The sequence below is a fragment of the Macaca fascicularis genome, chromosome 13 (assembly GCF_037993035.2).
Source record: "Macaca fascicularis isolate 582-1 chromosome 13, T2T-MFA8v1.1".
Classification (NCBI taxonomy): domain Eukaryota; kingdom Metazoa; phylum Chordata; class Mammalia; order Primates; family Cercopithecidae; genus Macaca; species Macaca fascicularis.
The window spans coordinates 59,358,539-59,385,385 of NC_088387.1; the positions used below are offsets into that span (position 1 = coordinate 59,358,539).

At 40.6% G+C, this 26,847-nt stretch overlaps 1 long non-coding RNA gene across 1 annotated transcript; it reads left to right on the plus strand.

Moving 5' to 3' along the window:
• Positions 1–1,905: 1,905 nt before the first annotated feature.
• LOC135966961 (uncharacterized) lies at positions 1,906–26,841 on the plus strand. Its single transcript, XR_010580671.2, has 2 exons — positions 1,906–2,038; positions 26,550–26,841. It is a non-coding gene; the product is annotated as an uncharacterized lncRNA (long non-coding RNA).
• Positions 26,842–26,847: the final 6 nt, after the last annotated feature.

A 26,847-nucleotide genomic window follows, 5' to 3' on the forward strand; every position in this document is an offset into this window, starting at 1 on the left:
GTTTTTTTTTTAAAGTGGCACAGGAGTTTTCACTATTTAAGCAGCTGGTTAGAGCTCTTCTGGGGCATATCTGTCCACTGTATCTCCTGTGTTCCATGAGAATGCACACCTGACTTTCCAAATGTGGTCTTAAAATCTTAGAAGTTCAGAGATTATCTATTTTACAGATGAAGAAACCAAGGTTGAGGAAAGGTGAGTGGCTTGCTCAAGATGCATGAATAATGAGAGTCAGAATGAGTTTCCACATCTCCAAATCTCAATCCAGGTCAGTTGAGGTGGGCAAAACATCCTCATACCAAATTAACTTGCCCACTCATCATTTTTGTGCTACTTCCAAATCAGAGTTGCAATTTACTTTCTACTTGTGTTCATAGAAAAAGTGTGTATATTCTTCATGAGAGCAGAAGACCTTGGATATGGAAAACAAAAGGGCAGTGGGTCCAGACTTCTGGGTAATTATTTGTAACTTATGTTAACAGAAAGCATGAGGGTACACATGTAGCACATCTCAACAGAATCCATGCATCATTGGAAAAGCAAATTATAAGAGAATAAATCAAAGGCATTTAAAATAAAATATGCTGGCATGCAATCTCATTTTGTAACTTTTTTCTTCCTAGTTATCACAAAGAAAAGATCATGAAAGAAACAAAAAAAGACAGAAGAAAAGGATTCTGTTCACCTTATAGCTTATTTAGAAAATTGCCAATAAAATGATGCAGGGGGACTTTTTGGGTGCTTCAGGTTTGGTGTGTATTGAGGGAGAAATGAGAACATTCATTCATATTTTCATAATAACTACTGATATTTGAATGGCCATTTACAGTTTTAAGTGTTTTCCTAAGCACATGGTGGTAGAAGACTATTGGCATGGGAGATATTTTGCAGTATATTATTGCTAAGTAGAAATGCAGGCTACAAAAATAGTATGCACATTCAAGATGCTATTTTTGTTTAAAAAGAAGTGTGTTTGTGTGTGTGTGTGCGTGCACACACCCATACATATAAAATAATTGAGAAGACGTATTGAAATACTATATGTTCTCCTTGATTGGTAAGATTATGGTTTCTTCTTTGGCATTTTTCTTAGTATTTTTCTGCTTTGTAAGTTGCTTGCATTGAACATGTATTACTCTCGTCATTAGAAAAAAATTTAAAAGTGCTTTCATCTGCATTTTTCTTCACCGAACCTTTTAACAACCGTGTGAGGTACAACACCTCACTTTATAGAAGATGCTATTGAGGTTCAGAAGAACTGAGCGACCTGTTTGGCAAGTAGCAAGTATTAGAGCTTGGGTTTTCCTCTAGGCCATCTAATTCTAAACCTTATGCTTTTTCCTCTACATTATGACACTCAATTCTCAGAGCTGTCTTATGCAGCAGCTCACTGTAGCATGTTCAGGGCTATCTTCATGTTACCCTTGCAATAGAGCATCATCTATTTATTTGTACCTATTGATCATTTTGTAGAAACCAATTTTCCAGTTAAAATGGTAGCTGTTCTGGATGTGGCACCAACGACTTGAAGCAATTAGGCTTCCACAACAAACTCCTATAGCTTTATTAATTTGAATAGCTAGTATTTCAAAGTGGTATACTATGTAACACTCTCAAATCCTAAAAGCTTCCTGGATGCTCTCTTGGACTCTGTCATCTTTCTCCATATCCAGTTTCTACTCCTATCAGTTTTTCAAGGTATGTGTTTTTCTGTGACCTTTTTCTTTTCTTTTCTTTTTTTAAAAAATGTGACCTTTTTCTTAAAAGCTACTTCTTGCTTGCTAACAGGCCCTGTTCCACTGTGAAAAAGCAAAGAGAATCATGAGGGAAGTAGAGCAATGGAGCTAAATGTGACCACAAGCTCTGCTGGAAGCTCTGAAAATCTAATCCATTATCCCATTACTTCACAGGTGAGCTCAGAAAGCTGCTGCTGTTGATTTTCTGGCCATGGAAAGAGTTCTCAGTCAAATGAAAGCCTCTGCCTTGGGATTTATTGAACACTTTTATTCTTTGACTTTTCACACAAATTTTGCAGCATCAGGTAAATATTCTGAATAATCAACAGTGTTTACAATAGAAAAATTAAGAGTTGAAGGCCTTATAACCATTTTGTGAGGTACATAGAGAAGTTCTGAGTGTGTTAGGCCGTTCTTGCGTTGCTATAAAGAAATACCTGAGACTGGACAATTTATAAAGAAAAGAAGTTTAATTGTTCACAGTTCTACAGGCTGTACAGGAAGCACGGTGCTGGCATCCACTCAACTTCTAGAGAGGCCACAAGAAGCTTACAATCATGGTGGAAGGTGAAGGGGGAGCAGGCATATCACATGGCCAGAGCAAGAGCAAAAGAAAGAGTAGAGGGGTGCTGCTCACTTTTAAATGACCAGATATCTTGAGAACCCATTCACTATCATGAAGACAGTACCAAGTCATGAGGAATCCACCCCCATGACCCAAATACCTCCCACCAGGCCCCACCTCCAGCACTGGGAATTAGAATTCAACATGAGATTTGGGCAGGGACAAATATCCAAACTATGTCACTGAGTTAAGGCCAATCTTTTGGACATGTGTACCTTTGGCTGGTGAAACTCTACCTTTATCCTTCGGGGCTGAGTCGTGTTGTCCTGGGCCCCATGACAATGGTTTCTAGGTGTTTATTCTTTCTTCCTGCTTTTTTAAAATAATGCATATTTCAGCCAGAAGAGAGGTTGCTGATTTTTAAGTAATGTGACCCAGATGTTCCTGAGCCTCATAGGCAGCCCTGTCCTGGGCTCACAAACACCTTGAAGGGGGACTTAACACTTCAATTTGTTCCTGTACTTCTCAGCAAGAACAAATTCAACTCCTTCAATAAATTGATAAGAAATATAGATATTATTGTAGGTTTTGTGGAGAAAGGCATGAAAGGATTATATGGAGCACCACAGAGCACATTTTAATAAAAATTCCTGTTTAACATCTGGGTCTCCGCAGAAAGTTCCCCTTAGCCACTTTTCCACTCTTCAATCTTGCCACACATAGGCTCCACGTTTTCCCTGGTTCTTCTGGATCTCATTCATTTTCCATTCACCCTGACTCCCCGCTGCCTACCTCCTACAATAAATGAATAAACAGGATTTTTCTAATGCAGAACAATTTGGTGAACTCTGTTAACCTTGCATCCTGATACCCACCACTCTGTTCAGCAAAGAACCTCCTTTGGAGGCAGCTGGGTATTGTAAATTGCAGGTAATTTTTCTCTGTCACAAATAATTTTTTCCCTTGTCACAGTAGTGTTAGTGTAGCATGCCAGATTTTCAAACTGTAGGTCCAAATTCCAAGGAGCTTTTCTTCAAGGGTAGATCAGCAAAAGCTTGCATCTTTCTTTAGCAGAGCTGTTTCATAGAGACGTAGAGAGAGAGGGCCCGAGATGGGAGGAAACTAAGGAATTTAAGGTGAAGAAAAGAGAAACTAAAATTTATTAGGCAGGCACTGTGCTAATGAATTTCCTTACATACATTATTTCATGGTATTTTTACAACCATATTTCACAGAGATGGAAACTGGGGGCTTAGAGAAGTTAAAATAAATTTGCAAAGTCTCATTGCCAGTAAGAGGTGCAGCTGGGATTCTAAAGCCAAGTCCATTGGCTCCAAAGTGTGAGGTCTTTGCTTATGTGCCATCACCTTCCATGGGCTTGGGATTTCCAATATTTAGAGAGCTACCTCCTCTACCATCCCATCAAACTTCTTGGCAGCTCAGCTTTGCATCTGTCCACAGAAAGCCATTTCTTTTCTTACACGAACCTGGCCCAGGGACAGCTGGATTTAACGGTCTTGCCTGGCTCAGTCTTTCCCTGTTCCATTGCCAGTTCTAACCCAGCAGCCACAAGGATTCCTAACATCTCATGGGAAGGTCAAGGTATTGGCACTAGTAGGACTGGGATAGTAGATGAGCTTGACTGCTGCAGTGGAAAAGACCTTGGAGCAAGACTGAGGTTAGGCAGAATTTCACAACTGTAGGATAAATCAGTGTATATGCTTCCTTGATCTCTTTGGAAACAAATTTTTGCACATAGTGCAGTGAAACAGGGAAGAAAAGAATTCATATTTAGAGACTGGTTATCACAATGTTTCTCAAACATACAAAAGTAAATTTTTTTCTTCATTTTATGTATTAATGGTTTAGCAACTTGACATGAACAGAGTTAGTCTTGTAATATAAAATAAGACAGAACATATTTTAGTTTCCTCTGTCATCTCCAAGATGCATTATTTTTATACACAAAGGGCAAGCTGCATGTGGATTTACCTCAGCTGCCCACTTGGTGCCTGAAGTATAGTTGTTCAACTTACTTAATTTCTTTCTACTCTAGTTTCTTCGACTAAAAAGGAAGAGGGTAGACTAGATAATTCCCAGGTTCTCTTCCAGTTATGTGGTTTATAGAGTGGTGGACATCTGCAAAAAGCCATGTACCTTGTGAAAAACACTATCCCATCAAACTGGGTAGAATCTCAAACTGAACATATTTAGCAGCAATCATAACTCAATAGATGTTTGTAGAATAAATGAATTTTTAAATGTGTTACTGCTTTGAACTAACAGCAGTATCAATATCCCATGCCTACTTTATTTGTATGCAATATAAGCTAACTACTGAATTTTTAAAAAAGTATTCTAGTTCTGCTGTCTTTTTAAACTTACATGCTTTTTTCAAATGAAATTCAGATTAGAGATCAATTTCTATAAAATGGATAAAAATAGAGTAGCTCATATTGAAACTGGAGGGGGGAGCCCCTTCCACTCACCCCTCTTGATCCTGAGAGACTTCCAAGGAACTCATTGGAACACTCAGAGCTTAGTGTGAAAAATCATTAATCCAGTCTATCCCACTACAACCAGGCGGAAATATCCACATCGCTTGAGACTTTTGTTTTTGAAATCTTCTGAGGTGAGTCCACTAGTAGGAAGAGGTGCTTACCTAAATAAACAAAAAGTCTGACACGAGACCGTCAGGTAACTATGTTTGCTTTCCTGACAATGTTTTTCTAACATGGATGAGAGAATAAAATACTCTTGCAAAGATTTAGAGCCTCAAGATACTTCAGGCATAGATGGAACACATTTTACGATGAACCTGGACATCTGAGAGGTGGTTCAGAGCAAGTTAAAGCATAAGAGGATTTATCCTGATGCTGTCTTTGGTTGGAGCCTGAAGTCAATTACACATATAAAGTTCTAATCCTCACGCAGTTGTGCTTTTCCTTATGCTGCTGATACTCAGCACCAAAGTCTAGGACTTTTTTCATTAGGAAATTTTTCTCATGAATAGTGTTTTCTGCCAAAGGGAACAAACTTGCTCCAAACAGAACAGCATTACAAAAAGCACAAGAAAGACATTTGTCAATAGGAAATCACACAATGAAATGTCTGTTGAGTGGATGACCCACAGTTGGAAGTAGTTGAGAAGAAAGTACAGTCAAGGGCCCACACAATACATTGAGTGAGGCTGTGGCACATGCTATTATCAGAGGGGCATCCACCAGGGGATGACTTAACTTAAATCCAGCAAGTGATAATTTTCTTTATATTTCTTGGGGAAAATGGGAACACTTTTATGTTCATAAATACTGTTCGACTGTAGGCCAAGTTTAAAGTACGGTTAAAATTCTGAGAATATTAATGACTATCTGATGGGGAAGTATGGAACAACCCCTATTAGGCAACAGCATGATTGAAATTTTATTTTTTTTCATTGACTATAACATTAAGAATGCATCAAGGAAAAAAGCCTATCTAATAATGGTTAAATTTAGGAGCTAGGGCCATTGGGAAGAGGCTACATCTACCTCTGCTTATGTTTAGCACATGGCTGGCAGTGAATACACTTAACATAATTTTACTGTATAAATTGATTATTTACAGAGACAGGTGAGGCAAATAGTTCATTTTTGTAATAGTTAGTTAATTCAGGATATAAGTACTTCAGAGATGGTCAATTCAGTTCCTAGCTCAAGAGCTTATACTCTAGCTTTTAGTCTCAGAAACAGGCAGGTAAATGAAGAATTGGAGAAAGTATGATGTGTGTAAGCACAAGGAGAGCAGAGGAAAGAAACACCTTAATCCAGCAAGGGTGATCTGGGGAGGCTTCCAGAGGAGATGACACCTGGGCTGAATCTTGAAGGATAAATAAGATAGAAAGGAGGGAAAGCAGGGAAAGGGCAGTGGGAAATGGAGGAGGAGGTCTAGACAAAGAAGGAAGCAGATACAAAAAGACAAACACATTGCTTATTTAATCGTGCTGTGTGGTTGGAATATAGTGTTTGTGGGGGGATAGGAAGAGATTTGGCTAGAAAAGTAGACATGAAGGACACATAAGTGTCAAACTAAGGAGTATGAGCATCAGTTATTAAGGCTACAGGCAGCCATCAAGGGATTTAAGCAGAGAAATAATATAATCAGATAAGTATGTTAGAAACAATTCATTAGTAGCAGTATGATATCAAAGTGTAATTTCCAAAGAGTTTAAAAACATGATTCACATATTAATAGAGAATGGACACTGGTCAACAGGCTCCTGCCACAGCAGGTCAGGGGATGCATGCTGCCCACACAATAGGTCCCCCTCAGCTGATTCCCTACCCTCCATCACACCACGGAGGCAGGTGGTCAGCTTCAGCCCTGGGCCCACCAAGGTGCTGAGCTCAGAGTTGTTAGAGATGGAACAATAATTATTAGACCACAAAGGAATTGGCATTAGTGTTCTTGAAATGAACAACAGGTCATTCGATTTCACTAAAATTATTAATACCACAGAGAATCTGGTGTGGGAACTGTTAGCCATTCCAGACAACTACTGTACAAGGTCATTTTTGTGCAAGAAGGTGGGTCTGGTCAGTTCAGTACTGTCCCCTTAAACCCAAAGTGCCTGAAAGCAGGAAGGTGTGCCGACTATGTGGTGGCAGGAGCTTGGTCAGCTAAAGCTGCAGAAGCATCCAAGAAGTTTGAGATTGTGAATATCAGCTACCCTAAACTTGGGAGTTATATGAAATTTCCAGATTCAACACCTGGAACTTCATCCTTACAGCTTCTATGTGTAATACTGCACAAATGACTGGCACAGAGTGGCATTTGACTTTATATCTGATCTCAGGAAGCACTACTGGTTTTCCACATATCCTCAAACTTTCTGTCGCAGGCAGTGGATGCTTCCGGGTTTGGTGTGATTTTTGCTGGTGCCCAGAAGCACATTGGTTGTTTTGGGATGACAGTAGTGATCATTTGCAATGACTGTCACCCTCAGAGAGTGGCCCTTCATCCTGGAATACAAAGTACATGTTGGAAACAACTTCTTGTACAACATGCAACAGTATTTCAGCAACTACGTCATGGCTTGTTCCTGGTGTAGATTAAGAATGATGGCACTGCAGCAGTGATGGAGAAGCTCCATCAAATCTAAAATAATAATTTGTGATATTTTTGATAATTCTCAAGGATTCTATGAATGTCCAGTAAAGCCTTATAATATTCCATTATGAGGAAGATGAATATTCCATTCTATATTGGCAATGTCAAAGGAGATGGTGCTTTATAAAAAAAAACGATTTCTTGAAAAAGCTCTTGAACTCAATATGCTCCCCTTGGGAGAGCACAGATCTCCTCCCTGTATAATACCATCAAGAGTGAAGATGTTCAGAAGCTGGCAGCCCTCATAAAAAGTATTTTGGAGATGCACCAGCCATTAATACATACTAACCAATATATACGCTGCCCTTGAACAATGTACAAAATAAAAAGTAACTTGGGAATAGTTATGAAAACTTAAACATGCTATTTTTCTCGAATGAATATGCTTATGATAGATTCTTTTTTCAGAGAACAGCAAAACATCACTAGTTTGGGAATGTCAGTGGAACTTAACAGCCACCTTAATTCCAACTTGAACTGGAAGTATTTTTAAAGTCTTCCTGTTGCTTATCTAATGAATTCCAGCTTAGTTTGTCTTTGCTGCTACTTTTTCTAGCTAGATCTCAGTATTCAAACTTGCCTATTGACTTAATTATGCGAGTTGCAGTTAATTGTGTCTGGAGACACAGGAACACACAGCATGGTTAATGGGTGGGCCCTCTAGGTGTGAATCTAGATCCTAGATTCTAGACAGCAGTGGAGTCTCCTGGGTTCTTCAGCTAATAATTAAGTTCAAATTGAGCATTTCATGAGTATTTAAGAGTTTCAGGCAAAAGGTCAAACTGTTGATATTTCTTTATACAGTTATACGCATAAAGAGATAAAAGTGACATACTATATGTTTATATAGCAGGGTATGTTTTAATGCCATATAGTTTATATTTCTATGCATTTCTTTTCTTTCTTCTTTTTTTTTTTTTTAGACGGAGTCTCACTCCGTTGCCCAGGCTGGAGTGCAGTGGTGCAATCTCAGCTCACTGCAACCTCCACCTCCCAGGTACAAGTGATTCTCCTGCCTCAGCCTCCCAAGTAGCTGGGACTACAGGCACATGCCACCCCGCCTGACTAATGTTTTATGTTTTTAGTAGAGATGGGGTTTCACCGTGTTAGCCAGGATGGTCTCAATCTCCTGACCTCGTGATCCGCCTGCCTTGGCCTCCCAAAGTGCTGGGATTACAGGCGTGAGCCATTGCGCCCTGCCTATGCATTTATTTTCTAATACTACAGTTCTCAGTAATATATCTAGAGATTTTTAGAAATGTGTTAGAATCCTTGACCTTGCACATTATAGCACTGCATTAGCAATAGTTGTTCTCCTCTTCTGCACCCCCTACCCCCTCTTTTTAAGCTGCTTCACACAAAAGATCTAGTTCCATGATTCACTTTTATTCTCCTTTCAATAGCAAGAGAAGATTGGCTGGTTGATTTGTTCTTTGTTTTTTAATTGTGCCATTAATCTAAAAATCACTGTTAAACTCCAGTATCCTTTGTTTACTTGACTGTTTTCTTTATGGTGGCCAGAGTACTACTATGAGTTCTGGAAGATTTTTGCTTAAAAGTCTTTGCTTTTACCGTTTATCTATTGTTAATATTTTATGTAGAACATGTGAAGAAGATGAAAGTCCCAGAACATCTTTAAAAAAATAATACAACAGATGAATGGATAAAAAAAAATGTATACATACACAATGGAATACTACTCAGCCTTTTAAAAGCAGGAAATTCTGTCATTTGTGACAACATGGATGAACCTAGAGGACATTATGCTAAGGGAAATAAGCCGAGCACAGAAAAAAAAAAAAAAAAAAAAGTACTGCATGATCTCTCTTACATGCAAAAGCTTAAATAGGTGAATTCCAAAGAAGTAGAGAGTAGAATGGTGGAGGTAAGGGCAGAGGAGAAAAGTGGAGCCTTTGGCCAAAGGGTATAAAGTCTGTTAAACAAGAGGAATGGATTTTGGTGACCTACTGCACAGCATGATGACTATAGTTAATAATAATGCATCATAGCTTTCAAAATAGCCAAAAGAGTGGATTTTATCATTTCTCATCACAAAGAAATGAAAAGCATTTGAAGTGATGGATATGTTCATTAGCCTGATTTGGTCATTCCATAGTACAAACATGTATCAAAACATCACATTGTATCCCATAAAAATATGCAATTATTATTCATCAATTAAGAATAAAACTTTTAAAAATGTACAATTGTCAAAGATTTTATTGAATTAATTAAATAGTGCAGAAACTAGTAATTTGGTTAAGCTGGTTCTAAGAGACTTAAGGAATGGGTGTTTATATACACCATCAAGAGAGGACCCAACGTCAGCTTTTAATTTTTTTTAAGTTAGTGACAGATCTGGTGGCTAACGTTAGAGAAATAAAACATTGGGAAGACTACACAGTGAGTACAATGTACACTGCTCGGTGATGGGTGCACCAAAATCTCAGAAATCACCATTAAAGAACTTTTCCATGCAACCAAACACGACCTGTTCTCGCAGAACTATTGAAATAAAAATAAAATAAACAAAATAAATAAAACATTGGGATTACCTCTTCTATCAGAAAAAAACTTTGCATCTCTACCATGCAAAAATCTACAAGTTAACATGTAACTAACTGCCTAGTGTGAGTCCTTAATTTATAAATTTCAGTAATAACAACAGTAATAAAACTAACTGCCTAGTGTGAGTCCTTAATTTATAAATTTCAGTAATAATAACAGTAATAACTTCAATGGAGATACATTCACAATTAAATAGTTGTTGAGTAGATCTATTTAACAATGCTTCAGCACCACATTGAAAGGACCTACCTACTGTACTGTCTTGGCCTCATTTCTAAGTGTTGCACACATATTCTTAACTGTGGAATACAGCAATAATAAGACAGGCCAGGTGCAGTGGCTCACACCTGTAATCCCAGCACTTTGGAAGGTCGAATTGGGTGGATCACTTGAGGTCAGGAGTTCAAGACCAGCCTGGTCAACATGGTGAAATCCTATCTCCACTAAAAATACAAAAACTAGCCGGGTGTTGTGGTGTGCACCTGTAATCCCAGCTACTTGGGAGGCTGAGGCAGGAGAATCACTTGAACCCAGGAGGCATAGATTGCCATGAGCTGAGATGGTGCCATTGCTGCACTGCAGCCTGGGTGACAGATTGAGACTGTCACAAAAAAAAAAAAAAAAAAGAATAAGACAGAAGCAGGAAGACCAGTTAAAAGTCACTGTAAAAATCCTAGGGAGAGATGGCAGATGACAAGAATGTGAAGGCAATAGAAGTGGGATGGAGAGGTACAGAAGATGAATTTGAGCAATTTGAAGAGAGTAGAATGATGGAATGTGGATGTTCACAGAAAGGAGATCAGAGATGATTCTCAGGTATTTGGCTTGAGTGATTGAACAAAGGTATCATTCTTTCAGGCAGGACTGGAGAAGGGATAAAGGTAGGGGGGAATGATGAGATTAGTCTATAGAATGTTAATATGAAGGGATGATTAGCCTAGAAAATGGATTTCCAACATGTGGGCCTGGTCTCAGAAGGGAGACCAGACTGGAGACACAGGAGAGTTATTTACATACAGGTAATATAGGGCATGTGGACATTCAGCTTATGCAAATCCAAGTACACATCTTTGTTTTGTTTTGTTTTGTCAAAACAAAGAAAAAAAATAGGGCAAAAGAAAATCAATAGTTAAAATGATGTGATGATTTTTTTCCACTATTTCTCTCAGTGTCTGTCCCCAAACAAACATGAGAAGAGAGGCAGGTTTCAGATTCTCTGGGCTGAACATCTCCCTATCCTGGGTGTTGGTCTTGTGCTTAAAGATGCTGTGCCACGCCAAGCTCAGTAGTTCTGTAGTCCCAGCTACTCAAGAGGTTGAGGTAGGAGGACAGCTTGAGCCCAGGAGTTCAAGGCTGCAGGCTGTTGTTATTGCTCCATGAATAGCCACTGCACTCCAGCCTGGGCAACATAATGAGACTCTGTCTCCAAAAATCATCATCATCATAATAATGATGCTGATACTGTGCTTGTTTTTCCCCTTAAAATTCCATGGTTCTAAACCTAAGTCAAGTACATGTAACCTGGTGCTCAGCTGAAGTTCAATACTTTCTTCTAAACACTGTGTAGACTTATTGGGAGAAAGTGCTATTCTGTGTCCATGGGTTATTCAAAGGATTTCCAGTGGTAGATTATATTATACCTTGCCCCCTTGACTTTACAAACTTCCTGTCCATCCCCACTCCCAAAACTCCCTGTCTCAAAATTTGATCCCAGTATAGCTAATGCCAAGTATTTCAGCAACATCATCTAAACAACCTGGAAAAAGTGAAGAGGATAGAGACTCTATAAGGCAACTTCAGAGAACACCACATCTAAGGAGGGCCTGGAGGACCAAAGTCCTTGAAGGAATCTGTAGAGAATTATCCAGTGAGGTAGGAGGAAGGAATCTCAAAAGAAGACAGAAGTTAAAGGAGGAGTTTTGAGAACTGTTTTGTCTGTAACTTCAAATAACAGTTGGGTAAGATAAAGGCAGACAAATATTCAGACTTGGCAATAAGAAACTGTTGACCTTAGCCCCAGACATTACATCAAGCTAGTGGTGTAGACACCAGTTGTAGTCAGCTAAGGAATGAGTGGGAAAAAAAAAAAAAAAGAAAAGAAACAAGCATAAGTTTTTTCCCCAGTAACTATAACGGGAAGGAGACAAATGGGTAATCTGAGGAGGCCCACTACATGTAGATGCTCAGGCGTGTAATCGTCAATCCTAGGGGATTTTATTCACTGTGTTGATTCTGCAAATGCTGCCTGCTGGGACATGCAGTTCACAACAGGAGGGGTAGCCTAATTTTAAGAGGGACACTGAGTTAAGGAAAAGCTATTTGTTTGTTCATTTGTTTAGTATTAAGAGAGATTTAAGTTCATTATATACTGGTTGGAAAAAGTTAGCGAAGAGGAAGTTATAGAGGTATGTGTGTGCATATGCGTACATGAGAGAGAGAGGAAGAGGGAGAGAATGGTTGAGAGCATGAGGTTTCTGAATAGGAAGGGTTTGATCAACACACACTGGAGTATTTAATCATGAATAGAATGAAGAACACTAATTACAGTGAAATGGGCAGAAAGCAAGGGAGAAGATAATTTGATGGTGGTAAAGACTGGGGATTTATCAGGAAGGGGTGTGTGTGTGTGTGTTTGCGTAATAGTAATATTAGTAGTGGGAAGAGGACGAGGAAAACTGATTTACTGTGAGTAAAGGGGACAAAGGAATGACTTAATGGGGAAGAGAACTTCAAGTTTGAAACAGCCATTGAAGGTAATGAAGGAGGAGATTATTGAGCAAAAAGATTATCGTGGTGTTGAATGTCCCCTCACATAGGAGAGACCAGGACTTTGTAGTGGAAACGACCCTTGGCAAAGCTTAAAAACAAATCCTGAACGAATGACAAGGAGTAAATGAAGGAAATAACTCATTTAAGCATTCTTTGCATTTAAAAAAAAGATGAGTAGGGTTAATAATCTACTGAAGAGAGAAAATAATCAGAATTATTCATTAAGTATATCATAAGCAGACAATTTAACAGTCAACCACAAAGGTGAAATAGCTAAGTAAAGGAAGCAATATTATATAGACATCATTTTTTTGTTTGTTTTTATGATGTCACTTAAATTAGGACAAAAATTTCAAAAGAAAAGCCATTCAGGTAAATGCAAATGTATATAGTTCCTAAATGATGGAGATGTTATGGAACACACTCCCCCAGACTTCTTCATTACCCTACCTTTAACAAGCTCTTTATTTTACACAGAAATTCACTTTTAAAAGGGATGATAGAACATTATAGTTTGGAATATAACACCTTGGATTGGCATTATAGATGGTGTTAGATGCTTTGGGCCCAACGGGGCAGGATTTTCTAAATGAGTTTGGATTTCATATCGTGCATAACCAATATGACATGCTTTGACAAACTGAGTTACAAATATGGCCACATCTCTTGCCCAAAACTTCTCTCAACTTTCTCCTGGTTCATGAATCCATTATTAATTTAGAAACATTTATTATATTCCTCTAGGTACCACAATTCCCTTCTGATCGCTCTAACTACTCATTCTGTGCCTTCTCTGCTAGCTCCACTTCCTCTACTTGTGTCTCTTATTTTAGAAATAAGTTTTTATTAAATATTGAGTAGATACAAAACAACATTTCTAAGATATAAGTAATGAACGAAGAATGCAAAAATATCCAAGTATCCACTTCTGCCCCTAGGGTGTATGGGGCCACAAGTAAATATTTTTTTGGGGAGGTCCCTGTCTACATGAACAATTTGATTTTAAAACTGCCCTACAAAATTTATGGGCCAGTGTGAGGAATGGTGAGTTATGCATGAAGATTTAAAGTAACTAATAGAAAAGGCATTCTTTGTTTATTGTTCAATCAGGACAGATGAAGATTCTTCCTAGAGTCCAGGCACCATCTCTTCTTACTCAGATTCAGAAACTATTCTTACTCAGATTCCGGAACTATCTCTTCAACTTCCTTATTGAAAGAACTGTTCCTGGTTAATTTCATATCTTTCACATCAGAAAAACAGTTGCACTGCTCTTAATCATCACAGTGTCATGACTCTTTAAACTTGCTTGTATTTAAACAATGTAGATCTTCTTACCTCTGAAGTTTCCTGATTATAGCTTATTTAATACTGATGATATCATTACTCATGACTCTCTATCACACATCATGCTACAGGGCTGCCAAACACTCAAAGGTTGTTCTGGGCTTCATTGATGATGACCAGAAATGAGATTCTTACCCAGCCTATACAGGAAAATGTGAACTGTAATTTGTTTTCCAATCATGTTAAATTTACTGATAGGAATTGTATGGCGAAAACTTAGAAAATATCTTCCAATTTAATCTCTCATTTTCTGTGATTCCTGCATTCCTACAATGTGATCTCTTTGTATCTTGACCACACCTCTGCCTTCCAAACCCCACCACCAGTAGGGAGGATAAGTCAAGGGGCCCGGGGCAGAGACCGAAAATCGGACCCATTTGCACAGAAAGGTCAGATCCTTGTCCCGAAAGACTTAATTAAGATAGACCGGGCTGGGTGCGGTGGCTCACACCTGTAATCTCAGTACTTTGGGAGGCCGAGGGGGGCGGATCACGAAGTCAGGAGATCAAGACCATCCTGGTGAACATGGTGAAACCCCGTCTCTACTAAAAATACGAAAAAATTAGCTGGGAGTGTTGGCGGGCACCTGTAGTCCCAGCTACTCGGGAGGCTGAGGCAGGAGAATGGCGTGAACCCGGGAGGCAGAACTTGCAGTGAGCCGAGATCGTGCCACTGCACACCCGCCCGGGCAACAGGCCTCTCAAAAACAAAACAAAACCAAAAAAACTCCGTCTCAAAACAAAAAGAGATAGACCTAAGAGACCATGATGTTATTGATAGGAAAGGCCCGTTGGCATTGAGGAGCAACGGCCTCTACATTCCTCAATGAGACAGGCAAGGCCACCCCCAGGGATGGTCTGACAGATGGCCCAGAGCCTGCGGATTGTCCTGGGTGCCAGTGACGGAGGAGGGGGTGTGTGTGCATAGGGTACAGGATGCCCACTGCCATCCCTGCTGCCCTCGCGTGCTGTGCACTGGAAGTGACACTGCAGTGGGAACACCCGTGGACATGGATACCCCAAAGACCTGACTTTGTCTTTAGTCCAGCACTAATGAGAATCACTCCAAATCAGGGTGTCTTCACCTTTCTGGAGGCTCAGCGATCCTGCAAAAGAAAAATCTCACTGGCCAGTGGGAGTGATCTGCTCACCAGACCACCCTCCAGAACCCAGGAACCGTCTCATAGCGGAGAGTCTCAAAGCTCCTCTGGGCATCTGGTTGCCCTCATGGTGGTGAACAGGTGGATTGGTAGAGAGTCGGAGAATGCCTCAGAGGAGAAATGTGCCCTGGGGAGAAATGGAGGTCCAGGACCGTGAGTCCTGGTCTGAGTATTGGGTACATTGCCCAGATAGCACGCCCAGTCCACAATGGTCCTAGTCACTGGACTACTCACCAACTTTTCAGAAAAGTGCTTCTGAGGACCGGGACCCATGTGAGATCAGGTTTGGGCTCAGGTGCAGGACTGCTCTGCACTCCCCAGCTGATCTCATGCACTGGAGAGAGACTTAGAACATTCGAAGGGAGGCACTCCAAAGCCTGGGGCCCAGGGCAGAGGCCCTGAATGGTCAGCACAAGACGGGTATAGCAACAACTACCTAGTTTAAGAAACTAAACATTTCTAAGTTCCCTATAAGCCCCTTCCTGATCCCACCCCTAGCCCTTCACACTCAGAGATAAACGGATTTATCTCTGAGATGAATAAAAGGAAATAAAAATGTTCCTTAATTTTCTGTTTTTACCACACATATTTGTGTTTTTAAAAAAAAACAAAAAACAAAAAACATTGCTGGACATCGTGGGCCACGCCTATAATTCCAGGTATTGGGAGGTTGAGGCGAGAGAATCACCCGAACCCACAAGTTTGAGACCAGCCTGGGCAACATAGTGAGACCTTGTCTCATTAAAAAAATAAAATAAAATAAGACTTTTTTTGTTAACTTCATGTAAGTAAAATTGAATATATTCTTGCTTCTTCATTAAATCCATGGATCAATCAGGAGAGAATCAAAATCTGTATGATTAATTGTACTGGGGTATGTAATTGTGTTAACAATAGGGGAAACTGGATGAATGATATATGTGAATGCCTGGCACTATTTATTGAACTTTTCAGTAAGATCAAAATTATTTCAAAGCAAGGAATTTTTTTAAAATGAGGGTGGAGATTGAATAAAAAGGAAAGGCAAGTGCTGACAATCATTGAAGCTGAATGGTGGGGACAGGTTCATTTTACAATTTTCTCTACTTTTGTGCAATATTAAAATTTCTATAATTAAAAAAATTTTTAAGGAAAACACAATACTATCTGGTTTTGGTATTTACTTTGTGGGACAATTTTAAATGAATTCATTTTCTTGAATATGTTTTGGAATATTATTTTTTATTTCCTCTTGAGGAAGTTTTAGTAAATTCTATTTTTTTATGAACTTATCCATTTTCCTAAGTTCTCCAACTTACAGCACTGATGTACATTATCCTCCTAATTAACCATGTAATGTGTCCATCAACTGTAATTATAACCTCTCTTTTGTTCTAAAAGACTTTCCGAAGAAAGAATTTTTGGCCTTGTGAATCCTTTCTGTTGTATTTTTATTTTCTATATTATTAATTTCTACTATCTTTATTTAATTTCTACTCTTTTATTTATTTTTATTTCATTATTATTTTTCTAACTTCTTATTGTTAGCCTTTCATCTTTTCTAATAAAAGCATTTAAGGCTATAATTTCTCACTAGATCTTACTTTATCTACATTAAATACATCTTTATTATAGTGTCTTTATGTTCACACATTGTATTTTCTAATTTCCATTATAATTTCTTCTTTCGCCCACATGTTATTTAGAAGAGGATATCTTAATTTCTCAAATATGGACTTTCCTAGTTATCCTTTTGTTACTGATTTCTAACTTAATTGCATTATGTTCAGAAACCATGGTCTGTATGATTCCAGTTTTAAATAGTTGAGATTTGTATTCTAACCTAGCAATGTGGTCTGTTTTCAAAAATACTCCATGTTGGTTGAAAAGAATCTATATTGTGTAGCTGTTAGGTGCAGTGTTCTGTGTACTGTACTTAATTAGCGCCAGCTTGTTAATTGTGTTGTTCTAATCTTTCTCCTTACTGATTTGGTCAACTTGATCTAGGTACTTAACAGCTTAGAATTCTTACATCCTCTTGGAAGACCGAAACTTTCTTATTTTTTTATTTTTTTCTTATTATTTTTATTTTTTTTTTGAGACGGGGTCTCACTCTGTCACCCAGGCTGGAGTGCAGGGGCGGAATCTCTGCTCACTGAAGCCCCCACCTCCCGGGTTCAAGCAATTCTCCCACCTCAGCCTCTAGAGTAGCTGGGATTACAGTGGCACAACACCATGCCTGGCTACCTTTTGCAATTTTAGTAGAGACAGGGTTTCACCACGTTGGCCAGGCTGGTCTCAGCTCCTGACCTGAGGTGATACACCCGCCTCGGCCTCCCAAAGTGCGGAGATTACAGGCTTGAGCCACCGCGCCCAGCCTGAACCTTTTTTATTTATGAAACTCTTTATGAAATGTTCTCTTTATCTTTCGTGAAGGTTTTTGCCTTAAGGGTTATTTTGTCTGATACTAATATAGCAACACCAACATCCTCTTGGTTAGTGTCTGCATGATACAACTTTTTTTTACGCTCTTATTCTTAACTTGTTTGAATCCTTATGTTTTAAATGTGACTTAAGAGAATATACCTGCATTCTTTAAAACACAATATATACCACTTGTCAGTCTTTGCTTATAAATTGAGTAGTCTATTTTACTTAATTATTGATATATTTGGATTTATTTTTGCCATCTTATATTGTGCTTTTTATGTATCTTGAACCTTCAATATTTTGTTTTTTCCCCTATTCTCATCTACTTTTGTATTATTTTTCTCTTTCCACTTTTTCCCTTTATAGTTAAAAAGTTATACATTCTTGGTAGTTACGCTAGAAATTTTAACATGGAAACAATATCTTTACCATCCTACCACACAATAAACACTGTAATTCTGATCCGGCCCTCCCAGTTACATGCTATTGACAGCTGCGTATTTCATTTCTATCTTGTTTTTTTAGCCCCTTACGATACTATTTTCTAAAAAGAGATTATTGATCTTTGTAGCCAATATTTATTTACAATTAAGCACATATTCAGCATTCTCCTTGCTCCTCATTCTTTTATTCATCTCTGACCTTCCTTGTTCCCTTTCTTCCTGCCTAAATAGCAGCCTTTAGAATTTCCTTTAGTGAGGGTCTATTGATGGCAAACTCTTATTTTTGCTTGTTTGAAGGTGTCTGATTTTGTCATTGTTTTTGAAAGATAATATTCAAATTCTGGTTGATAGTAATTTTCTTTCAACACATTGAAAATTTTAAACTTTTTCTGGCTTCTATAATTGTTAAGTCTAATTATCCTGTTGAAAGTACACTAATCTGTCTTATCTTTCTCTGGCTGCTTTTCAATCTTTTTTTCTTTGTTTATGGTATTCTGCAGTTCAACTATATTATGTCTAAGAGTGAATGTCCTTTTATTTATCCTTATTGGGATTGTTGGGCTTTTAAAATCTGTGGTTATTCATTTCCAAAAAAAAATCCTCAGCCACTACCTCTTCAGTTATCACCTTTGCCCCTCTCCTTCTCTCCTGTCTGTCTGGAACTCCAGTTAGATAATTTCTATATTTTTCACAAGACCGTCTTAATGTTAAAACCTCTCGTTCATATTTTCTGTCTGTTAGGGCTACATTCTGGAAATTTTCTTGGATCTATCCATCTGAATCTATTCTCCAGTTGTGGTTATTCTGCTGTTAAACCTGTCTATTGTATTTTTAATTTGAAATATTATCTGTTAAACTTCTAGTAGTTCTTTTGGGTCTTCTTCAAATCTTCTGGTCATGTTTTATGCATATTTTCATTTTTTTCTCTTATTTCTTTTAATACATTTAATAGGCTTATTTTATGTTCTACGATTAGTCATTTCAATAGCTAAAGCTTTGCAGTCTGATTCTGTTATTTGTTGTTTATGCTGGCCTTTGCTCATGCTACATTATTGCTATGGTTTTGTTTATCCCTACCAAAACTCATGTTGAAATTTGATTCCCTGTGTTGGGAGCGGGGAGCCTAGTGGGAGGTGGTTAGGTCCTCATTAATAGATTATGGGGGTGGACTCCTCATTCATAGATTAATGCCCTCCTGCTGGGGTGAGTTTTTGCTTTTGTGAGAATGAATTCTTTCAGAGACAGCAGGTTGTTAAAGTCTGGCTTCTTCTCTTGCCGTGGGATCTCTTTGCAGGTATCCCCTCCCCTTCTGCTGTCTGCCATAGTGGAAGAAGCCTGAGGCCCTTGCCAGATATAGCTGTTCAAACCTGGACTTTCCAGTCACCAGAATTTAAGCCAAATAAACCTCTTTTCTTTCTAAATCACCCAGTTTCAGGTATTCTGTTATAGCAACACAAAACTGACGAGAGCAATTACTTCCTTTTGTATTTTGTGATTTTGACCATGAGCTTGTATTTCTTTAGAATGTATTGATGAGAAGTCATTGAGGCCTGTGTTGAAGAAGGGTACTTCCAGAATAGATTTGCATTTGTTTCTGTCGGTTGCCTGGAAACTACAAATTAAGGTTTACTTTGAACTTCATTCTTGACTTGAATTTTTTGGACTCTAAAGAACAGCGTGAATTTGAGCTGCAAGACTGTGTGAGTGCTGGTTATGTTATGAGTTCTCAGGGGAGATGTTTTTTTCTGCCTCCATTAAGAATCACGTCTCAAGGCAGGAAATTTTCCCTGCAATACTCTGGGGCTGCGGGAAAGGCAGTAAGTTAATTTATAGCTCATCCTTACACAAACGGTGTAGTTTTTTGTGGACCCATCTCTAAGCAGAGGTGGAAGGGTCTACAATTAGACTCACTCTGTACACCTTGACCGCTGTATTCACTTATTCACTCAAGTGAATTCAGCAGATACTCTCAAGGCAAAAACCTCTCCAGGTTTCTGCTTATACTCAGAAGTAAGGAATACTCAGAGGTCAAGTATTAGATGCAAGTGGAAACCCAAGAAATCTCTCCAAGTGGAAACCTCTCCTGGGTTTCCACTTGCATCTAATACTTGACCTCTGAGTACTTCTTACTTCTGCCAGCATAAACATGCACTTCAAAAGATTAAAAAACCCTTTGTCAATTATTTGTAGTTGTTTTCAGTGAGCTATCATTCAAGGTATGTAGTCTGTCATACTGCCAGAAATTGAAGTCCCTCTGCCACTGCCTGAGGGTTAAAAGTCTATTTCAAGGGTTTCTTCCTTAGTCCTCCCCTCTTCTCATTCTACAGGCCCTCTCCCTTTACCCATTCCCACTACATTGGTGCTCCTTATCAATTAGTCCCTCACCTATACCTCTGTATGTTTCTTATGGCTACTGAAACAACTTTATCACAAATCTGGTGGTTAAAAAATACCATGTACTATCTTATAGTTCTAAAGGCCACAAGTCTAAAGTCAGTTCCAACAGGCTAAAGTCAATATATCAGCAGGGCTGGTTTCTCCTGGAGGCTCTAGAAGACAATCCCTTCTCTGCCTCTTCTATCTTCTGTGAGATTATTGCATTCCTTGGATTGTGATTCCTTCCTCACATCATGTCAACCTCTTGCTTCCATTGTTACATCTACTACTCCCTCTTCTGTAGTCAAATCTTCCTCTGTCTCCCTTTTATGAGAATGCTCAAGATTATATTTAGGGTCTACCTGGATCTCCAGGATCATCTCCTTATCTCAAGATGCCTTACTTGGCTGGGTATGGTGCTCATCCCTGTAATGCCAGCACTTTGGGAGGCCTAGGTGGGAGGATTGCTTGAGCTCAGGAAGTTGAGGCTGCAGTGAGCTGTGTTGCACCACTGCACTCCCATTCCAAAAAAAAAGAAGAAGAAAAGAAAATCCCTAATTTAATCACATGTGTAAAGTTTCTTTTGCCATGTATGGTAACATCCACAGGTCCCAGGGATTAGAATCTGGGTATGTTTGGGGGCCATTATTCAGCCTACCACCACCTCCAATCCTTAGCTGCAGACTCAAATTTTCAGTTTCTTTCTCAACTTTTCTCATTACCCAGGCGCTTTAAACTCACTTTTATTTAAAACTGAACTATATTCACCAGCTGTTAGTGACATCCCACTGCGACTGCTTTCCAGATCTTGTTGTTTACTATAATTGTAACCTAATTGAATTTCTTACCTCTGTTTTTCTATGGCCATTAACCTGTTGCCTTGTCTTTTTTTTCTTTTTCTTTTTTTTTTTTTTTTTTTTTTTTTTTTGAGACAGGGTCTCACTTTGTCACCCAGGCTGGAGTGCAGTGGCACAATCTCAGGTCACTGCAGCCTCGACCTCTTGGGCTCAAGCAATCCTCCCACCTTAGCCCACCAAGCAGCTGGGACTACAGGCATGCGCCACCACGCCCAGCTAATTTTTTTTTTTAATTTTTTGTAGAGACAAGGTTTTGCCCTATTGCCCAGGCTGGTCTTGAACTCCTGAGCTCAAGTGATCTGCCTGCCTTGGCCTCCCAAAGTGCTCGGATTACAGGTATGAGCCACCACACCCAGCTGAGTTATCTTTCTACAACCCAAATGACTAGGTACTGTCTTCTTAAAACTTCCTCAATGGTTTTGTCTACTCCATAAAATCCAAAATCATTCACGGCCCCTTGCAGTCCGGCCATAAAGTAAGAGACCAGTCTCATCTTTGCCATGTTCTACTGAGTACTGTGTGTTCTAGGCAACCAAACTTTATCATTTCCTGAACAAGCCAGCCTCAGGGCCTTTACAGCTCTTCAAGAAGCAGCTGAATGCTTAAGTTTTCTGAGATGTGTTGGGAGACCCTGCCACACAGTTAGAATTAATGTTCTATTAACACTTGAGATATTGATTCAATTATTTACTGAGGGTCAACTATGTCTAGGACTCTATGGTAAACATTGGGCATGAAATGGTGAACAGGATGCAGACAGATCTTTTCCTCGCATGGCTCATAGTCCAGAGAGGGCTCCAGACAAGTGAACAGGCTGTTATAATATCACACAAGTGTTCTGACAGGAAAGCATAAGACGGTATAGGAAGAGACAGAGGGGCACCTAATCTAGATATGGACGATCATCAAAAAGTAGCAACTAATATGAAACCAGGTGGCAAATAAGAATTAAGGGAAAAGAGGGCTGGAGAAAGAATGTTCCAGGATGAGGGACAATGTGTGTAAAAGCCTAGATATGAGAGAAAGCATAGTATACCTACACAACTGAAAGATCGGCAAGGCTGGAATGGAGACAGTGGGGTGGGAATGTTGAGAGATGAGGATGGTGAGGTGAGCAGGGGGCAGAAGTGATGCCGTATTTTTTGCTACTTCAGCTAAAACCAGGTTTTAGCCAACACGACCAGGAAAGATTAGGCATGCAGATACATTGAAAGGTGAGGAGAGGGAAATTCATTAAAAGAAAGCTCTCAGTGAAAAAAGAGGGGGGCATGCTGACTCCCACCTCACAGATTGAATACCAGGCCACCACACACAAGCTGAGGTGGCCAAGCTGCTCCCCACTGCACAAGGCACGAACTTCATGTAGCTCCACCCCAGTCTCTCAGTGTGCAGGTGGGTCCCCAGTCTGTTGAGGGCATGCACAGACAAGACTGTGGACAGGTTCCCTTATCTGCACAAAAGCATCTGATGTAAACGCTTGTGGGGCGGGTCAGAGATTCTCCGGGGACCATCTCCCCCCACCAACCGACCAACCCCTACCCTTATCTGCCTCCTGTAGCTATCACAAGACCGTAGTCAGAAGCTGGCCATTCTAAGTGCAAAGGAGGGCCACTGAAAGGTTTGAGGGGACGTGCCAGCCCTTGAGATAGGGTGACAAAAAGAGAACCAGATGCTAGGGAGCTGGTTCCGTTTTGGAATGTTGTAGAGCAAAGCGCTTTGTGCCCTGCTTTCTACCCTGTTGGCTCACCTCTGATGTCAGTGCAGCTGTGGGGAACATGTCCCTGCGCTGACACTATCACTTTTGCTTTTCTCCTCACAGCTTTCTCCAGAATTGGGAAATCCCTCAGCCTGGCAAAGGTATAGCTCAAATGTGCCTCAGCTACCATTTCCTGGGGGCAGTCCTCAACCAGTGGCTGCTGGGAATTGGTGAACAATGCCCCAGCCCCTCAGGCCTCCAGAGAAACAATTCTGAGTGACATGGATGATGATAACCAGTCTATGCCCACAGTGATTATCAGCTCAGCAATGTACCCTTTACTGGCTTTTCCTCCTTCTGTGTCTCACTATTTCTGCTCCCTCACTCCTGCTTCCTGGAATTACCTTCCCAGAAAAACTTCATTCTGGTAAGCCCTAGTCCTAGGCTCTACTTGAGGGTAGGGGAATCCAAACTAAAGTAAGAGTCTGTAGGATTTCAAAGTAAAGATCCAACTTAGACTTTAAGGAGAAGAGATCTGGGGTAGAAGCAAAAACTTATGTTTTCTTCCTAATGGGAGCTGACAACATAGAAGTAGATGAAATTTTCCAGTGATAGGAGAAAGGGGTCTATGAGGGACCGCGAGGAACAACATTTCTGGCACAGGCAGAAGAAGAGTGGAGACAGAAACGACCAGAGAGGTAGAAGAACAAAGAGAGTTGGCAACGTGGAAGGCCAGGGAAGAGGAAGTTTCAAGAAAGAGCGGGCAAATCTATCCCAGCAGCAGCCAGGGTGGGCCTCTATCCTTGAGCAGCACTGGAGCCAGAGCCAGTTCCCGGATCTTGCAGCTGAGGAGTCCCTCAAACGTCCACAGCCCCCACCAGTGTGGGGAGGCTGGATCCTGTGGTGGACTCCGGGGATGTGACTGGCTGATGGTGGCAGAAACGGCAGCAACATCTAAGACCAGGGAGTGGGAGTCTTGGGCAGAGACCCCAGGGCAGCTGAGGCAGCTGGGCTTCCTCCCAGCTCCATCAGCCTTTGGGGCCACGAGAATCCATTATCCTTTACAGCCCCACCCTGGATCTGGGAAACTGGAGATAGTCTCTGTGACCGCCTTGAGAAGTGAAGCCACCTGGACTTCTGGGTGGGGTGGGGACTTGGAGAACTTTTCTGTCTTACAAGAGGATTGTAAAATGCACCAATCAGCACTCTGTAGCTAGGATTGTAAAACGCACCAGTCAGTGCTCTGTGGCTAGTTAGAGGTTTGTAAAATGCACCAATCAGCGCTCTTTGGCTAGCTAGAGGTTTATAAAATGGACCAATCAGCACTCTGTAAAATGGACCAATCAGCAGGATGTGAGCGGGGACAGAAAAAGGAATAAAACCTGGCCACCACAGCCAGCAGCGGCAACCCACTTGGGTCCCCTTCCACGCTGTGGGAGCTTTGTTCTTTCGCTCTTCACAATAAATCTTGCTGCTGCTCACTCTTTGGGTCCGTGCCATCTTTAAGAGCTGTAACACTCACTACAAAGGTCCGCAGCTCCATTCTTGAAGGAACCAACTCCAGATAACCAGACCTGGGATATCCCATTTCCTGAGGCATGGAGAGGCATCACCCCAATAAGATGCCCATGCCCTGCACTGGCAGCCTCCCTTTCACCCGCAACCATCCAGCTTCTGGCCCCAAATTTGACCAAGGAGCCCCCATTCAAATCCCCTCCCTTCTGCCAAGTGGCCTTCCCTGCCCCACAGCTTGCTCTGCAAGCCTCCAACGTCTGAACATCTTCCAGTGTCACTCATGGCCCCTTCAGTCTCAGCCCAGTCATAAACTTCAATGCAAAGGATAAGTCTAGATTGATTTCACAGTTCTTTTAACAAGCATACTTAAAAGCTAGTGGCAATGCATTCCTTCTCCTCAGAGTTGAATGCAAGTTCTCCCTGAAATCTGGGCAATTCATGTCCTTTTCCTAAGACTGGGGAAGAGAAGTGGAAGTAGCAGCCAGTTCGGCAGGAAATTTGTTAGCAGGGGTAGAAACTCAGATGGGAGTGAGGAACTTCACAGGAAAACTCTGGAGGAGCATCCAAGAATGATCAACATTTCTTTTATGTGTGGGAAGCAATGCGACTTTACTGTTATTGACCCTTTACAATATCCCCTGTAAATAAATGTTTAGGGTTTTCTTCTGAAAAAGAAAGAAATTGTTACTCAGCCAGTAAATGATACTTGAAATTAAAGAGAGAAAGAAGGGGGAAAAAAGAAGAAAGGGAGAGAGAAAGTGGGGATAGATGAAAGTAAGGGAGGGAGAGAAAAAGAAGAAGAAATAAATTGTTATTCAGCCAGTAAAAGATACTTAAAAAGAGGGAAAGAAAGGGGAAAAAGAAGGACAAGAGAGAGGATGGGTGAGAAGGAGTGAGAAAAAAAGAGAAAGAAGCTGGGAATGGTTGCTCAAGCCTGTAATCCCAGCGTTTTGGGAGGTCAAGGCGGATTGCTTGAGTCCAGGAGTTCTAGACCAGCCCGGGCAACATTGTGAGACCCTGTCTCTACTAAAAATACAAAAATTAGCTAGGCACGATGGTGCGCACCTGTAGTCCCAGCTACTTGGGGGCTGAGCTGAGGTGGGAGGATCACTTGAGCCCGGGAAGCAGAGGTTGACATCGTACCACCGCACTCCAGCCTGGGTGACAGAGTGAGACCCCTGTCTCAAAAAAAAGAGAGAGAAAGAAAGGAAGGAAGGAAGGGAATGATTGATAGTGTCAAATGTTACTGAACAGTAAAAGAAAGTATAAAGAAGTAGCCATCAGATGTAGCAAATAAAGGTAGTTTATGACTTGGAGAAAAGGACTCTAAAAGAATGAAGTAGCAAAACCTAGGTTACAGTGAGTTGAGTATTTAGTGGGAAAAGAGAATATAAAGAGAGTGAGTGACTATGGGAAACACTTTTAGGAAGCTTGGTTTTAAGAGGTAAAAGAAAGATGAAGAGATAGCTGGTTGAATGAGGTGTCTGTGTGTGTGTAAAAGTGGGAGAGGCTTGAGCCTGTTCTGACCATTTAGGCTCATAAACACCAGTAGACAGAGAAAGAGGTTGAAGGTAGGGGAGAGTGAGGAACAATAATGATTTCCTGATGACTTCCTGGAAAAGGCAGGAAAGGATGGATTCCAGGTAGATTAGATTGAGTCCGAAGAAGGGACTTGCCTTCCATTGAAACAATAAAGTGGTTACTTACTTATTTTCAAGACGAGTAGGTGGTTAATTCCAAAGCATTACTGTGATATGTGAAAGGAAATGCTGGGAAAGGAAGTGTGGTCCCTTTAAATGATACGGAAGGGAGGAGGGCGTGATACCTGGCTAGGGCTTTACCCCTGGGCCTGTGCCCATGGACCTAGGTGAGGACAGGCATTTTTGTTTTCCTGCCCAAATGTTGCATTTCCCAAGATCACCCTGACCTGTCATGTCCCCAACCTGTGCCTATAAAAACCCCAGAGCCTCGCAGGCAGACACCCAGGCAGCTGGACATCGAGAGCAGTGCATCATCAGAAGAAGACATGGGCAGCTGGACGACGAGAGGAATGCACCGATGGACACCAGCACACCGGCAGGCCACCAACCACCGCAGCAGGCCACAGACCACCCCGGCAGAATGACACGGAGTTTGGCTGGGACAGTCTGAGGAGAGCCCAGGCTACTGAGCTCCAAGGGAAAACCATCTCCCTTCTGACTCCCCCATCTGCTGAGAGCTACTTCCACTCAATAAAACCTTGCAGTCATTCTCCAAGCCTAT